Here is a 16,847-nt window from a genome sequence, read left to right as displayed (position 1 = left end):
TCTCTCTAGTTGTGGCATGTGGGTTTTTCTCTCTCTAGTTGAGGCACGCAAGCTCAGAAGTTGTGGCGTGCGGGTTTCTCTCTCTAGCTGAGGTGCACGGGCTTAGTTCCCCTGCGGCATGCGGGATCTTAGTTCCCTGACCAGGGATCGAACCCCGTCCCCTGCATTGCATGGCAGATTCTTTACCACTGGACCACCAGGGAAGTCCCTATGCCATCTTTATACACATTATCTCCACTAAGCTGCACACCATGGTGTGTTTTTTATTAGCTGTCAAACTGTAAGCCAATCACTTTTATGAAATAAGCATCCTGAATGTCTATGATATTTTTTCCAGCCAACATAGAATGGATTTGTGTATTATTGAAGAATACATATGTAAGTATACCCCATCTTTCAAATCACATTTACTTTAAAACCTTTCTAGTTGACAATTTCTGCTTTAATAACTTTTCTTTGCAATTCCCACCCCAGCTCCTCCTGAATTCCCATAGCCCAATGTTTACACATTCTTTTTCACAATTTTCTGCTCTATAGTTTTGAGTCTCCTTTTCATATTCCCACTGGATTGCAGGGGTCGGGGTTGATGTGTTCACTACAAGTGTCTGATCTCACACAGACCAACTAACTGTTCCAGTTTGCCCCAGGACTGAACAGATTCTCGGGTTGTGATTCAGTTTTTTGGGGTTTTTTTTCTCATTTGTAATTTTAATCGAAGCATTGCTATTCATTTTTAAAAGACTTTCCTTATAAGCACCAAATTTTAATATCTATGTCAATTTTGGGGGGAAAGAAACTCCATCAAGAACTTCTCTCCAGAAGAAAACAATGGTGTTCATTCCTCCAAACAACCAAATTCAAAGTCTACCAAAACAGAAACAAACAAACAAAAAAAGCCCACACAGAAAAACAAAAACAAAAACAAAAATCACATTCTAGGGGTTCAGTGCATTTAGCAGCCTTCACTGTGCTGTCTAATCATCCTTCAGCTGACTTTCAAAAAAATAACAGCCTAGCTCATCAAAATGTACATTTTCCATTTGATTTTTAAATTAAAAAAATAATTAAAAAAAAGAAAACTTGAAGGGATTCACACAATCAATTTCCTGACTCGTTTCGATGTCATGTACAGCCTACGAAGGTCAGGAAGGCTATTTGCAGCGCACATGGTTAGGGGAAATTGATTTTCAAGGTTTAGGTTTCTTCCAAACAGTGTAAAATACCCACAACTCCAAGTATGAAGGGACATAGACAATCTCCTTTGAGAATTCCACAGAACAATACAGATACCCCAGCTGTTCTTCATAGAGTGACAGGGCTTCCGTCAAATTGAAACAGTTCCCCTGTGTAAAATATTTCCCATCCTGTTTCAACACTTTCATTGAGAGGTCAAGAATCAACCTGAGATGGGCCTTCCCTCGTGGCGCAGTGGTTAAGGATCCGCCTGCCAATGCAGGGCACACGGGTTTGAGCCCTGGTCCTGGAGGATCTCACATGCCACAGAACAACTAAGCCCATGCGCCACAGCTACTGAGCCTGCGCTCTAGAGCCCAGGAGCCACAATTACTGAAGCCCGAGCACCTAGAGCCCGTGATCCGCAACAAGAGAAGCCACTGCAGTGAGAAGCCCGTACACAGCAGCAAAGAGTAGCCCCCGCTCGCTGTAACTAGAGAAAGCCCACGCACAGCAACGAAGACCCAATGCAGCCATAAAGAAAGAAAGAAAGGAAGGAAGAAAGAATCAGTCTGAGAAACTCCCATGTGGAATCTTCTTCCAGAGATGTGGATATTGGAACAGCTGTCAAATCATTATATGATTCCGTTTTAAAACCGAGAAAGTACTTGGCAAACTCACTTTTAGCAGTTTAAGTTCCATGTTCTGGGAACCCCCTTGGTCCTGAGGTTGGGGTCATCCTAACTCTCAGCTTTCTCTTCTCATTGTCTATCTTGATCTTGTGTTGATACATTTATATAAAGTCAAGGGCTCAGCAGAGCGGGAGAGAGCTGAGCTGCCAGATGTTCAGAGTGCCCGATTAAAGCAACAGGCTAAAATGAAAGTAAGAGTCAAGCCTTTCATCACTTACTGTGATAGTATAAGCAAGAGGCTAAAACAGAGAAAGTTTTGACTCCATCTCCTTGCATTTTCCCTCATGGAACATTGCAGGTCAGGTGGATCAGCACAGATATGGGGTCGGGGTGGGGGGGGTAAGGGGGTTTATAGGAGGGCTAGGAGTGGTAAAGTACTGAGTACTGAGTCAGAGTGGAAAAGTACTAGTACTGAGTGAGAAGGGAGAAAGTGTCTTCATGACCTCTCCCTCCCTCCTCTCCCACCAATAAGGAAGCCTAAGCAGAGGCCCCGAGGAAAGTCCTAATGAAAGAGACCTCCAAGTGAAGGCTCCTGGTCTAGAAATGCAGATATGTAAGACCATGGGAGGTCAGGGGGTCCTGAGTCCTTGAGTAAAACTCCCTTCAGAGGCTGCAGCGTACTGTCTGTGCAATTCTAGTGGGGGCAGTATTCACCTGTGAGACTTGCCAAGTAAAGCCTTTGTAATTGCCTACACCTGGGCCTGAAAAAATTACACGTGGGTTTTTGGCCAGGAGCTGGAATATATCTCTCTTCCTCTACAACCCAATAGAGAAATGGACAACGATTATGATCAAATGGTCCACACAGAAGAAGCAATGTTAAATGATTCTTAAATACATGGAATGATGTTCAATCTCACTTATAAGAGAAATGCAAATTAAACCTGCACGAAGATAACAATTTTTCACTTAACACACTGTGATCCTAAAGGAATGGGGAAACAGATACTCCTATTGTAGGAGGACATATATACTGGTACTGCCTCTACAGAGAGCAATTTCACAACTTCAATCAAAATTACAGATTCAGGGACTTCCCTGGTTGCCCAGTGGTTAAGACTCCGTGCTCCCAATGCAGGAGGCCTGGGTTTGATCCCTGGTCAGGGAACTAGATCCCGCGTGCTGCAACTGAAAGATCCTGCACGCGGCAGCGAAGATCCTGAGTGCTGCAACTAAGATCTGGCACAGCCAGATTAAAAAAAAAATTACAGATTCAGGTATCTTTGACCAGTAAATACATTCTAGGAATTTATCCTGCATATAGGCCCACACCTGTGCGAAATGACAGATACACAAGTCTTTATTCCTTGCAATTCATTGTTTTTTTTTCTTAATTTTTAAATATTTATTTATCTGACTGTGCTGGGTCTCAGTTGCGGCATGCAGGATCTTTAGTTGTGACATGTGAACTCTTAGTTGTGGCATGTGGGATCTAGTCCCTTGACCAGGGATCGAACCTGGGCCCCCTGCATTGGGAGTGCAGAGCCTTAGCCACTGGACCACCAGCGAAGTCCCCCATTCATTGCTTATAATAGCAAAAGATTGGAAACCATCTAACAGTTATGGACTGGTAAAACAAAAATACAACACATCCATACACAGAAATACTGTGCAGCCATTCAGAAGATATATCATTATGTTTTAAAAGCAAATGTGGGGCTTCCCTGGTGGTGCAGTGGTTAAGAATCTGCCTGCCAATGCAGGGGATATGGATTCGAGTCCTGGTCCTGGAAGATCCCACATGCCGTGGAGCAGCTACGCTTGTGTGCCACAACTACTGAAGCCCATGCGCCACAACTACTGAAACCCGCGTGCCTAGAGCCCGTGCTCTACAACAAGAGAAGCCACCACAATGAGAAGCCTGCACACTGCAACAAAGAGTAGCCCCCGCTCACCCCAACTAGAGAAAGCCCACATGCAGGAACGAAGACCTAACACAGCCAAAAATAAAAAATAAAATAAAATAAAAAATAAAGTAAATGTGGAAAAATATGTACTGTATACACAGTTTGTGAGATAATATGGGGAAATAACATATATATTTTTTGTTTGTATATAGAAGGATACATAAGAAGCCAATAGCATTGGTTTTTAAGGAGAGAACTAGGTAGCTGGTAACAGTAATGGAAAGAGACATTTCATTGTATACTATTTTACACCTTTGGAATCATTTTGAATGTAAATCAAAATTTAAACAACAACAACAAGCAAACAAACCAACCACAAAAACATGGGCTCTGGTATCAGGCTGCCTGGGTTTAAACCTTTCTCCATCAGTTACTGGTTGTGTGACCTCAGGCAAATTACTTAACTTTATGTTTCTTTCTACATCTACAAAATGGGTATAATGATAGCACTGATTTCAGAGAGTTGTTGTGAGAATTAAAGGAGATCACGCAAGTCAAATATTTATTTATTTAAATTTATTTATTTAGTATTTTTATTTTTGGTTGCATTGGATCTTTGTTGTTGTGCGCGGACTTTCTCTAGTTGTGGCGAAGGGGGGGCCACTCTTTGTTGCAGTGCGCAGGCTTCTCATTGCTGTGTCTTCTCTTGTTGTGAAGCATGGGCTCTAGGAGGGTGGGCTTCAGTAGTTGTGGCTCGCGGGCTCTAGAGTGCAGGCTCAGTAGTTGTGGCACATGGGCTTAGTTCCTCCGCGGCAGGTGGGATCTTCCCGGACCAGGGCTTGAACCCGTGTTCCTTGCATTGGCAGGCGGATTCTTAACCACTGTGCCACCAGGAAAGCCCAAGGGTCAAATATTTAGATCAGTGGCAGAGACTGGAGCAAGACTTTCAGGTCTCAAATGACAGCTCCACCCCTCCCAGGTTGTGTGACCTTGGGCAAATTATTCAACCTCACTTTTCCTCAGTTTCTTCATTTGGAAATCGGGAGAATAGTCAGATTGTGTGAAGATTAAATTAGTTACAACTGCATTTGGAATATATTAAGTGCTATATAAGTATTTGCTGAATATTAGATATTTATTTAACACAAATATTAGTTATTATGGTTAGCTATAATCCAACACTGTTGAAATAAACTCTACTTAGGTTACTTTTCAGAATTATCTTACCTACCCTCAACCTTGATCCTCTCCTATCTGTAATTCTACAAATACACTACATCTGTTATTTGCTCATATTATTCTCACAGTCTGGAATGCCAATTCCAACCATGACTGACTGAAGAATGCTTAACTGTCCTTCAAGATACAATTCAATGATCTCTTCCTCCCTGAAGGTGGCTGCTCTCTCCTATTAGCTGCCCCATCACAGATCTCTAGTCTGACCCTCCCCTACTTTCACTGCCTCTTGTCCTGCCTCAGACCAGCAGGCAGAGCAGGCAACAATTCGTGCTTGTGGAAATAAATGGGTAAATGGAATACTGACGTTTTCAAGGGAATTCAAAAAAGTGTAAGTTTTCTGTTGTGACATGTATCAAGTTCATTTTTATGCCCTAAATTCTCAGACAGAGAGGAAAGAAAGAGCTGTTCACGGACACTTAATGGAAGGTAGAAATAGAATACTTTGGAAATTAGAAGGGGTTTTTTTTTTAGTGTTTTTTTTGGGGGGGGTGTTGTTTTGGTTTGGTTTTTGCCTTTAATCAACATGGACCTGGCTCCCCCTGCTGGATCTAGAGTAAAACATGGGTGGACTTGGAGAGTATTATACTTAGTGAAATGTCAAAGACAAATACTATATGATATCACTTATATGTGGAATCTAAAAAATAAAACAAACTAGTGAATATAGCAAAAAGGAAATAGACTCACAGATATAGAGAACAAACATGATTACTGTCAGGGAGCGGGAAGGGGGGAGGGGCAAGATAGGGGTAGGGGATTAAGAGATACAAACTACTATGTATAAAATAAATAAGCTACAGGGACTTACCTGGTGGTTCAGTGCATAAGACTCCACGCTCCCAATGCAGGAGGCCCGGGTTTGATCCCTGGTCGGGGAACTAGATCCGCCATGCATGCCGCAGCTAAAAGATCCTGCATGCTGCAACTAAAGATCCCACATGCCACAACTAAGACCAGCACAGCCTAAATAAATAAATAAATACTTAAAACAAAGTAAGCTACAGGGCTTCCCTGGTGGCGCAGTGGTTGAGTCCGCCTGCCGATGCAGGGGACACGTGTTCGTGCCCCGGTCCGGGAAGATCCCACATGCTGAGGAGCAACTAAACCCGTGCGCCACCCTACTGAGCCTGCACTCTAGAGCCCATGAGCCACAACTGCTGAAGCCCGTACACCTACAGCCTGTGCTCTGCAACAAGAGAAGCTACCGCAATGAGAAGCTTGTGCACTGCAGTGAAGAGTAGCCCCCGCTCGCCGCAACTAGAGAAAGCCTGTGCGCAGCAATGAAGACCCAAGGCAGCCAAAAAAAAAAAAGAAAAAAATAAAAAATTTATTAAAAAAAAACTGATTTGGGACCTTTCTCCTTTAACAACAACAACAAAAAAGAATATATTGTAGAGCACAGAGAATATAGCCAATATTTTATAATAGCTATAAATGAAGTATATAACATTTAAAAATTGTGAATCACTATGTTGTATACCTGAAACTTGTATAATATTGTACATCAACCATACTTAAATTTAAAAAATCAATTCATTTCTGTAAAGGCAGAGGAAACAAAACTCATAGCATATTTAAAATAGTATCTAGAGCTTTCATCAAGGCTCTTATTACAGATGGCATAGTTGTAGCTATGGCATTCCAGCATCCCCATAATGACTGGCTACATAACAATTACGGTTACCTCATGTATTTGGAGGGAGAGGTGTGGCTTTGAAATCTAAGCCCAGGACGGCAGGCCAGGAAGTCCTGAGTGTATATCCAACTTTGACAAGAACTGCAAAAATTAGTCTCTGGCAAATAATTTAACTTGTTTTTTATGGCATTGTTAATTTTTATTTTACTGTCTGTGTGACGGGCACAAGAATGCTTCTAGCATCTCATTGCCATTGAAGCACTTGAATGATATCAGTTGTCAACTGAATACCAAATGTGTCCTATGTGCAACACTCAGGGCCCTGAGGAACCCAAGAGCAGTATAATGTTCCTCCCCTCAAGGATCTGTGTGTCTTAAGGGAACGTGGAGGCTGTGTATGGTGCTTCGAATGGTGTCTGATATAGTTTTAAGTCTTCAAAAAACATACATTCACTTCCTTCTTCCACCTTTGAATCTGGCTTCTGCCCAGGGCTAGAATCCCTGATTCCAGGCCTGATGGAGCATTTTCTGAGATGGATTCTTCCCATCTAGATTGTCTAGATTGCCTAGATTGTCAGTGCCATGAGAATAGGGACCAGGTCTTATTCATGCTCCATCCCCAGTAACCAGGACCATGCCTGGCACATGAAATGTGCTCAATACATTTTGTTGAGTGAATGATCTTCCAAGAAAATTCATTCTATTTTTGGCTTAGCCTCATTGTTAAAGAAGTGAGCTGAAATCTACCTCCCTGTCACTTGCATTCACTGATTCTTCTCTTCCCTAATCTAAATAGTTCTCAATAAATGTAAGCTCTTTTTCTACCTCCCCTTCATGCCCTTCTGGCATCATCGCCCTCATGAATATCACAAGAGACTATTTAAATCCCTTGCTGAAATCTAGATACTACTGACTGTACCTCCAGTGTTCCTCTAATCCATTAGCCAAATAATTAAAAACTCACAATGTAATTGAGGAAATCCATCCTGAAACAAGAAACAAAGAGGAATCAAAGCCTTTAAATGTGGTGGGTGATTGTGGTCAGACAGGAGTAAATTCAGGAGTTCAGAAAAGGGAGCTATCCTTAGGGTATAAAAGAGTGAGAAGAGATTTTCTGCAGTTTTGGGGCTGAAACGTTGATTCATTCATTTTAAGACCTAGATGAAGCAAACAACACAGTACTTCCTCTCACTTGTTCACTCTCTAGTGGAGGAGACAGGTAACTATCAAGTGAATTAATAAAGTGAACTTAAAAGATGGTGCTATGAAGAAAAAGGCAGGGTGCTGGGAGGGAGAATAATGAGGTGAGGTAGGTAAGGGACAAACATCAGCTTTAGAGAGAACGGGGGTCAGAAAGCCTCTCTGAGGAGCCATCAGGAAGGAGCTTGAGAAAAAGTAAGGGTGGGAGGGGTTTAAAGCATGAACTGGAGGACAGATGTTAGAATCAGTGAAGTACAAGGAAAGAAACAAACATGAACTCCAAGGTAAAACTTGTGTTTAAGCAAATATCTAGCTCAAAATCTTTTGTTATTCCAAATATTTGAGCATTACTTCATATAAAAACATACACATGCAAATACGTTCTGAAACATGTAAATAGTTTATATGTTCCCAAAAGGATTTGAAGCAACTTATAGAAATATAACAGGAAATAATTCAGAAATTGGGATGAAGGTGAAAAGTAGACAGTGCTCCCTTCGGCAGCACATATACTAAAATTGGAACGATACTGAGAAGATTAGCATGGCCCCTGTGCAAGGATGACACGCAAATTTGTGAAGCGTTCCATATTTTTAAGCAGCCGCAAATCACAGAGAGATCAGCTCGGTGCTTTGTGTCCACCTAGAGGGGTGGGATAGGGAGAGTGGGAGGGAGATGCAAGAGGGAGGGGATATGGGGATATATGTATACGTATAGCTTATTCACTTTGTTATACAGCAGCAACTAACACAACAATGTAAAGCAATTATACTCCAATAAAGATGTTAAAAAAAAAAAAAGAAAAGTAAAGACAAACAGAGGAAGGAAAATGAAGTCAATAGTTAGGACTGACATACAAAAGTGCATATTATACAGTTCTAAACAGTAACTAGATCTGGGCTGTATATTTGATTCTGAGCTTCCAGGAACAGAGCAATAGGGAAATACGAACAATTATGAAATTCAGTGTGCCCATAATAAAAAAAAATGAAGTAGTTCTTAAGAGAAATATAGCTTCCTGGTATTAAGATCTGAGAGAAATACTCCTTCATCATGAGTCACTCTGTGACATAATGGCCAAAGTCCTCAACAATATCCCTGCAGTAAACACAACAGCAAGATTCCCAGGGCCATCTCTCAGAACTAGCTTCAGTGCATAAAACCAAAGCGCAGCTCAGTAAAAGCAGTTCTATAAGGGGCCAGAGGCAATCCAGCTACAGAGCTTATACTAGCAGCTGTGAATCAGGGATAACATTTAGAATGTCTAGAGAAATGGATGGATTACTTATCCTTCAGGTAATCCTCAATGAATATTACTTCTTTCAGCTGAGCTTTTGATGAATAATGTGTAGTAGAGGACTGAAGTCATTTCTCTGGCAAGAAACTAGAGTGGAAATGATCTTGCTGCTAATTAATAATTGTTTTGAAAATCAACAGCACTGAAGATAGGACTAACAATCTTTTAGAGAAGTAAGGGGTCTAACAGTATGATAGCTTGAAAAAAGGCTATCCTACTGCCATTTGGAAGTGGACTTAAAACTTTCCTCAAAAAATAGATCTTAACTCACATAATCACATGGACAGATAATGCCTCAGGCCCCAAAGTTCTTCCACACACATGTGGTCAAGATCATTCTAGCCTCTATTAGTCAAGAGAACTCAATAAAATTAGTTAAAAATTTTTACTTTCCAGGTAACTGCATAGTGCGTGTGCTGTATAAATTTTTTGTCAATAAATCAATTAAATGTTGGAGGACAGCGACCTAAAACAATATTTGAATATAAAAAGAGTTGATCTCAAGCCATGCTTTCTGACGATAATTATGTAGAAAGATTCAGAGCCTGCTTAGTGTAATATCCTCAGCATAGAGGCAAATAATTATCTTTCCCTTCTTTAAAAAAAAAAAAAAAAAGCCATGCACTAAGCTCATCTAAAAGTGCCTTTAAGGGGCTTCTCTGGTGGTCCAGTGGTTAAGACCTCGTGCTTCCACTGCATGGGGCACGGGCTCCATCCCTGGCTGGGGAACTAAGATCCCACATGCCCTGCGACACGGCCGGGGGGAAAAAAGTGGTTTTAGTTCTTTAAGGAGCACATTTTGAAAGAAAAAGGGGAAGCTTTCTGCTTGAACCAGTAGAGTTATCTGATCTGTTAGTTTGACCGAGACTGGCTAGCTGGTTGCCAAACTGGTTTTGTTTCCCTCTGGGCCCACAGTTCAACTAAATTTCCCAGCCTCCCTTGCAGTTAGGTGTAGGCAAGAGAATTCTGGCCAGTTGAATTGGATGTATTTCACCTTCAGGATGGTGCAAGAAACCTCAGAGTGACTTTGGGTGTAGTGTACCGAAGACGATAGACCTTTCCATCAGTCTGGGTCACTCAACACCCAAGCTCTTATTGGGCATATGTGTGAGAGAAATAACTTTATATTGCATTAAGCCATTGAGATATCAAAGTTTGTTGTTACAGCAGCTAGTGTACAGTCAATACAACATTTAAATCAAGTCAAGAATATGCTTCTACCTCTCTGTACCTCAGTTTCCTTAACCGTAAATGTAGATTTTAATAGCACTTACCTCCTAAATTTGCTCTAAGAATTAAATGTGTTAATTCATGTTAATGCTTCCAACAGTGCCTAGCACATAGTAGACATTCAATTCATGTTAACTATTATGGTTATTACAATAGTACAAATCTTCCTAGTAGAATTAAGTTCCATATAACTCAAATTTCCTCTGACTATTCAGACTGTAGTAACAAGTGATGTCACATCCATGTTATTATCTGCACTGTGCTGATCTGTGCCCCAATCACTGCAGAATTCCAGTACATTTCTTGGTCACCTTGGGTTGTCCCATACATGCTCTGAAATTATTCTCTGATCTCCATTTTGTTGTCTGCTAACCACTTTTTTTTTTTTTTTTTTTTTCCGGTATGCGGGCCTCTCACTGTTGTGGCCTCTCCTGTTGCGGAGCACAGGCTCCGGACGCGCAGGCTCAGCGGCCATGGCTCACGGGCCCAGCCGCTCCACGGCATGTGGGATCTTCCCGGACCGGGGCACAAACCTGTGTCCCCTGCATCGGCAGGCAGACTCTCAACCACTGCGCCACCAGGGAAGCCCTGCTAACCACTTTTGAAGTTACTGGGAAGTAGGGGGTGGGAGAATGAGGACGGCTTGCCGTCACGGTGTACTGCCTCTCCTCTGTCCCAAAGCTAGAAACCCTCAAAGCGCCAAAATAGACTCCCATCCATCTGTATCTGTTTTTTCTCAAATTTGCTTTAATTTTTAAACTTTGTGTAATAATATACTGCGTTTCAGAAAATATTAGAAAAACATTTAAGGAATTATTCTCAGATATCACAGAACGAGTTTTAATTCATTTAATTTTCCATTGTCCACCAACAGGCTTATGAGAAGAAGGGGCAAACAGTCCACACCACTGAATCCAGGAATTCTCAGTGAGGTGCCTGAGCCTCTTCTTAACCCACTTCTTGTCCATACAGTGGGTCACCACAGTTTACCCCAAAACTGCTCCTAGTTTTGGCTCACAGGGAGTTTTAACCTGAGGCCCACAGACCTCCCTACCCAGCTGAAATAATCCCCAGGATATCCATGGACAGAACTCAGGAGGCCTGTGATCTTGGATGGGGAAAAAAAAATTATATATATATATATATATATATATATATATATATAATTTTCTTTTTTTTACTAATCTCTAATAGAAATTTAGCAATTCCTTCATTACTAATGTAGGCAACAAGTTATAGTAGTATTAGCTGTACCTGTGACTGTCACCAACAGATATACCAATAGATATTTCTATGTCACATTATAGCAGTTAAAATATTTTGAAATAGCATTTATGCTCACACTACTATGAAATTACGGTAGTCACTAGATCTGCCATTGTCCTCCCTTTTGTCTTATTTCATACATTAATAAGGATGTATATTACTATAGCAAATGCTGATTTAATATTCTGAGAACTATATTTTAATATAATTGGCTTCCAAATGTTTGTATGTAGAAACATTGTTCTGAGAAAGGAATCTATAGACTTTACCTGACTGCCAAAAGGGTCCATGGTACAAAAAAGAAAAATCTTTGGGTTATTGGGTTTGACATTAACTACACACCCCCATGTACTTTTCCTTACTCACCCTCCTCTGTAGTCTTGAAGAGCACTATAGTGGTGACAAACACTCAGACACGTTGAAATGTCATCCCCTAGGACAGCATGGTAGGTGATTAAGAGCCTGGGCACTGGAGTCAACTTGTCCTGCTCCACCACTTAGTAACTGTGTGACCCAGGGCAAGTTACTTAACCTCTCTGTGCCTCATGTCTGTAAAATGGGAATTATAATTTTTCCTTCCTCATAGGGTTATTGTGAAGAATAAACAAGTTAATCCATTAAGTCTCTTAGAGTCTAGCACATAGTAAGCTCTCAGAAAATGTTAGCTGCCCTTTCAAGTGCCTGTCACAGCTGTTTCTTTATGATATTTATAGGGAAGGGAGAGGAAGAGAGAAAAGAGTAGGCTAGACTTTCCTCTTATGAGTCATAGCCTACACATACTACTTTTATGATGCACAAAATTGATATCCTTTTTTAAAGCACGCATAGTTCTTCCTTGAAAAGTTTCCAATTTAATTTTATGTTTTATATAATAAGTCCCAACTGAATCTTTTTTAATGCTTCCATAGCTGTACAAATGCTCCCTGCCCTTGGTTTACAAAGCAGGGCTTCCATTTAAATAATATTAGTCTTTCATAATTCATGCTCCTTTCTAAGCCCTTTAAGAGGTGAATCTTGGCTATGTCATTTTAACTGAAGGGGAGAAAATATTAAAAATAAATGAAAGTAGATTCATTCATTCATTCATTTAACAATTATTACACTCCTGCTCTGTGCCAGGCACTGCTCTAAATGCTGAGGACTTAGTGATGAACAACACAAAGTCCCCGCTGTCACTGAGCTTACTTTCTAGTGTGGACAATGAACTAAAAGTATCAGGAGGTGATCAGTGCTTCACAGAGCATTAAAATAAAGTGATGTTATATACATAAGGACTAGGTGGTTATTTTATATTGGGTAGTCAGGGAAGTTCTCCCCAAAGAGGTGACATTTAAGCAGAGATCTGGATAACAAAACAGAGCTAGCCAATAAGGAGACAACATTCCACGCAAAGGGAAGAGCTAGTGCAAATTCATTAGAGCAGGACTGAGCTTACCTGTTCTTATCTCTTTAGGAATGAAAAGAAGGCTGCTGTTGCTGGAACATAGTGTGCAAAGGGTGGAGCCATTCAGGGATGAGATATTGTGAGGTTTTGCAAGTAAAGGCAAGGTTTATTTTCAGTGCAATGGGAAGCTACTACAGAGTTTTAGTCAGAGGCGAGGTGATCTGATATACCATTTAAAAGCACTCCGAGATAGGGAAGGAGAGTTGAAAATAAATAAAGTCCACCTACTCATGGGGAATGAATTTATTGGGGCAAGACTAGATATGGGAAGACTGGTTGGATGGTGGCTTAGACCAGGATTACAGCAGAGAGATGGCAAAGATGGTCAGTTTATGCGTTAGAGTATATTTTGGAGGTAAAGCCAGTAATACTGATTGGGACATGAAGAAGTGAGAGGAATCAAGGATAACTCCTGACCTTTTGGCCTATGTAACTGGGCTGATGGTGCCAATTATAGAGATGGATAAATCCTGGGGGAATGAGGGGATGAGGAAGTGGGAACAGATGTGAGGTAATGAGTTGCAATTTCTCATTTAGTGCTCATCTTAATTTTGAGTTGCCTATCAAACATCCAAATGGAGATATCAGATATACAGTTACACAAGTTTTAAGTTCAGGGGAGAAGGCAGGGGCTGGAAATATAAGTTTAAGAATCATTGGCCTAGGAATGGTATTTAAAACCACGGGACTTGATGAGCTCACCTAGTTAGACAGTATAAACAAAGAAAAAAGAGTTGAAGACTAGGTCTTGGGGGCACTCCTAACTTTGGAGCTCTGATAAAGGGGAAGGAGCTGATAAGAAACTAAGAAGTAAGCAGGAAGATAGAAGGAAAACAAGATGAACCTGGCATCATGGAAGCTTTGAGAACAAAGTGTTCCAGGGGGGAGTGATAACTAATGTCAGAAAATGCTGAGTGGTGCAGAAGGATGAGGACAGAGAATTGACCTGTCTTTGGCAAGATGTGGGTCAATAGTGACTTGATAGGAGATGTTTCAGTATGTGGAGGGGGATGAAAGTCCAGGGGGATGAGAAAGTAGAGTTGGCAAATATGAGACAGTTCTTTTGAGGCACCAAAATCAGGCAGAAGCTGGAGGTGGTGTAAGATCAAGGGAGAGAGGGAAGTTATGTGTGTAAGGGGGTTAAATGAGGAGGGCTGGGTAGGGAAGTTGTGAGAAAGGAAAATATAGGTCTAAACTTTGGTTTCTGCCCTCAGGGAGTTTATGATCTTATCTGGGAGGAGTTGAGGATAGCAGTAGCAAAAAATTTAGGCTTTGGATTAAATAAAGCAGTATCTGTAATGCTTAGCACGATGCCTAACAGTAAGAACTCAATAAATGGAAGTTATAATTACAAAACAATTTGAAAGCACTCTAAGATAGGCAGTAATTAAGGACTAAACTGAGTAAGTAATTAAATGTTAGGATTTTAGAAAATGGAGAGATTACTGTCAGCCACAGCGACCATACTTCCCAGATAAAACTCAGGACCCATCATATGACAGTGGGTTAAAAAAAATCTGTCAATATATTTATGTGAACAAATTTGCAAAGGTCTAAGATTTAAAAAAACTTTCAGCCACCTACTTAAACAATTGCCTATATTGGAGATACTTAAGTTCCATGTATCCCCAAATACCCTGAGCCATTTTGAGGCCTCTGTACCTGTGCTCTTGCTTTTCCCTCTGCCTGAAACACCATTCCCCACCTTTACATGACTAACTCCTACTCATTCTTCAGGGCTACTTCCTCTGGGAAGCCTCCCTTGCCCTGCCCTCCCCTCCAGCGGGGCTGGGAGCTCCTGTGTTGGGACCTTGTGCACAATTTTACCATAGCTTTTACCACACTGTATTGACATTTTGTATTTGTGTACCTTTTGCGGTTTTTTTCTGTTGTTTTGGGGTTTACTAGACTGCAGGCTTTCCAAAGGCAGTGTCAAGATTGTATTCACTGTTTTTTCCCTTGCACTCAGCCCAGCTTCTGGCCAATCTCAATCAATGTCTATTGAACCCAACTGAATCTAATACTAGGACTATGCTGGAATATCCTGGACACAAGTCCTTGAATGACGGATACCTAGCTTAAACACCCCACCGTAATCTTATAACAGGTTTATAACATGAGAACTACTCAAGACCCCATCCTTCCTCACTCCCTCTGAGTCTGCACGATTCCACATACTTCCTGAGCTGTTTTACAACACTTCCCAATAAACTTTTTAAAAAATCTTTTTTTTTGATCATTCAGCTTCTAATCAAAATGTATTAGCATCCAGTGCAGTCTAACTATACTTCATGCCAAAATTATTAAGCTCTCATATTTTTCTCTTCTAAGTTGAAAGGAATACACACTCATGGTAACAAAGCCAATCTGTATAAAAGTAATATGTAGTTAAAAGGAAGGCTCCATTCTGTTGCTGACTCCCAGCCTCCCACGTCCTCTTTGTAGACACAGTCACTACTACCAACTTCTTTTGTATCCTTCCAGAGGTATCCTATGCTATTACAACACACTCCGCTGTTTTTTATTTTAATAAATTTATTTTACTTATTTTTATTTTTGGCTGCATTTGGTCTTCGTTGCTGTGTGAGGGCTTTCTCTAGTTGCGGCAAGTAGGGGCTACTCTTCATTGTGGCGCGTAGGCTTCTCATTGTGGTGGCTTCTCGTGTTGCAGTGCACGGGCTCTAGGCACGTGGGCTTCAGTAGTTGTGGCACAAGGGCTCAGTAGTTATGGCTCACAGTCTCTAGAGCACAGGCTCAGTAGTTGTAGTGCATGGGCTTAGTTGCTCTGCAGCATGAGGGATCTTCCCAGACCAGGGCTCGAACCTGTGTCCCCTGCAGTGGCAGGCAGATTCTTAACCAATGTGCCACCAGGGAAGCCCTCACACACTCTGTTTTTTAAAACATAAATACTAGCATTCCACAGATTATTTGCAACCTGGCTTTTTCCTTTAACAGATAGCTTGACTGTAACCTCATGAGAAAAGCCTTGAGGGGAAAGTACCCACCTAAGCCATTCCTGGATTCCTGACCAAAGAAACTGTGAGATAGCAAATTTTTGTTGCTGTAAACCGTTAAGCTTTGGGATAATTTGATATGCACCAATAGATAACTAATATACCTTCATCCTCTCCTCTTTTTCCTGAGCTTCCCAAGTTTCTTAGAGATATCTCTAGTAATGCTTTTAGAACACTACATCATACTTGTTTCTGTCTCTTTCCCCTACTTGACTATCTCCAAGGACAGGAATCCTGGCCCAGTTAGCTTTATATTTACTGTGTCTTACACAAAGTTCAAGCTAGAACATCATCACTTCCCTAGATTTTTGCAATAACCTCCAAACTGGGCTGCTCAAATCCCCTCTAGCCTCTCTCTGATCCATTCTCTACCCAGCCCTAAGAAATCTTTTTTAAAATGCAACTTGGGTTATTTGAGAGCTTAAAATCCTTCTCCTCATTCTTAGGATAAAGACCTAAAATTTTAATACAGCCTCCCAGGCCTGGCATGGTCTGCTTGCCCCATCATCACATATAAAGCCACTTCCGCTTTGTTCCCAGCACAACAGCAACACTGGTTTTTCATTTCCTCAGCTGAACCATGCCCCTTCCTCCCTCACTGTCTTTGCTCACACTGTTCCCTCTGCCTGGGATGTTTTTCCCCTCCTCCTCACTCAATTTCTACTCATCCTTTAGATCTCAGTTCAATGTCATTTCCGCAGGGAATGCCTTTCTGCTTTCCATTCTAAATCAAAGAACCCTATAGTTTTCTTTCATACCACTTATCACAATTGAGATTAAGTGATTGTTTAATTAGGTGTTTAATATTT

General features: G+C 41.1%; 2 protein-coding genes and 1 non-coding gene across 6 annotated transcripts in view; 2 read left to right on the top strand and 1 right to left on the bottom strand.

The window, feature by feature from the left end:
- Positions 1-16,847, top strand: part of PIK3C2A (phosphatidylinositol-4-phosphate 3-kinase catalytic subunit type 2 alpha) — a 173,320-nt gene that overhangs the window by 47,263 nt on the left and 109,210 nt on the right. The gene's annotated exons all lie outside the window — the stretch shown is intronic.
- Positions 1-16,847, bottom strand: part of NUCB2 (nucleobindin 2) — a 113,120-nt gene that overhangs the window by 92,968 nt on the left and 3,305 nt on the right. The gene's annotated exons all lie outside the window — the stretch shown is intronic.
- LOC132494537 (U6 spliceosomal RNA) lies at positions 8,276-8,382 on the top strand. The gene has a single exon (XR_009533114.1). It is a non-coding gene; the product is annotated as a U6 spliceosomal RNA (small nuclear RNA).

Source organism: Mesoplodon densirostris, chromosome 7, assembly GCF_025265405.1.
Source record: "Mesoplodon densirostris isolate mMesDen1 chromosome 7, mMesDen1 primary haplotype, whole genome shotgun sequence".
Classification (NCBI taxonomy): domain Eukaryota; kingdom Metazoa; phylum Chordata; class Mammalia; order Artiodactyla; family Ziphiidae; genus Mesoplodon; species Mesoplodon densirostris.
This window is presented reverse-complemented; position numbering and strand designations above follow the sequence as displayed.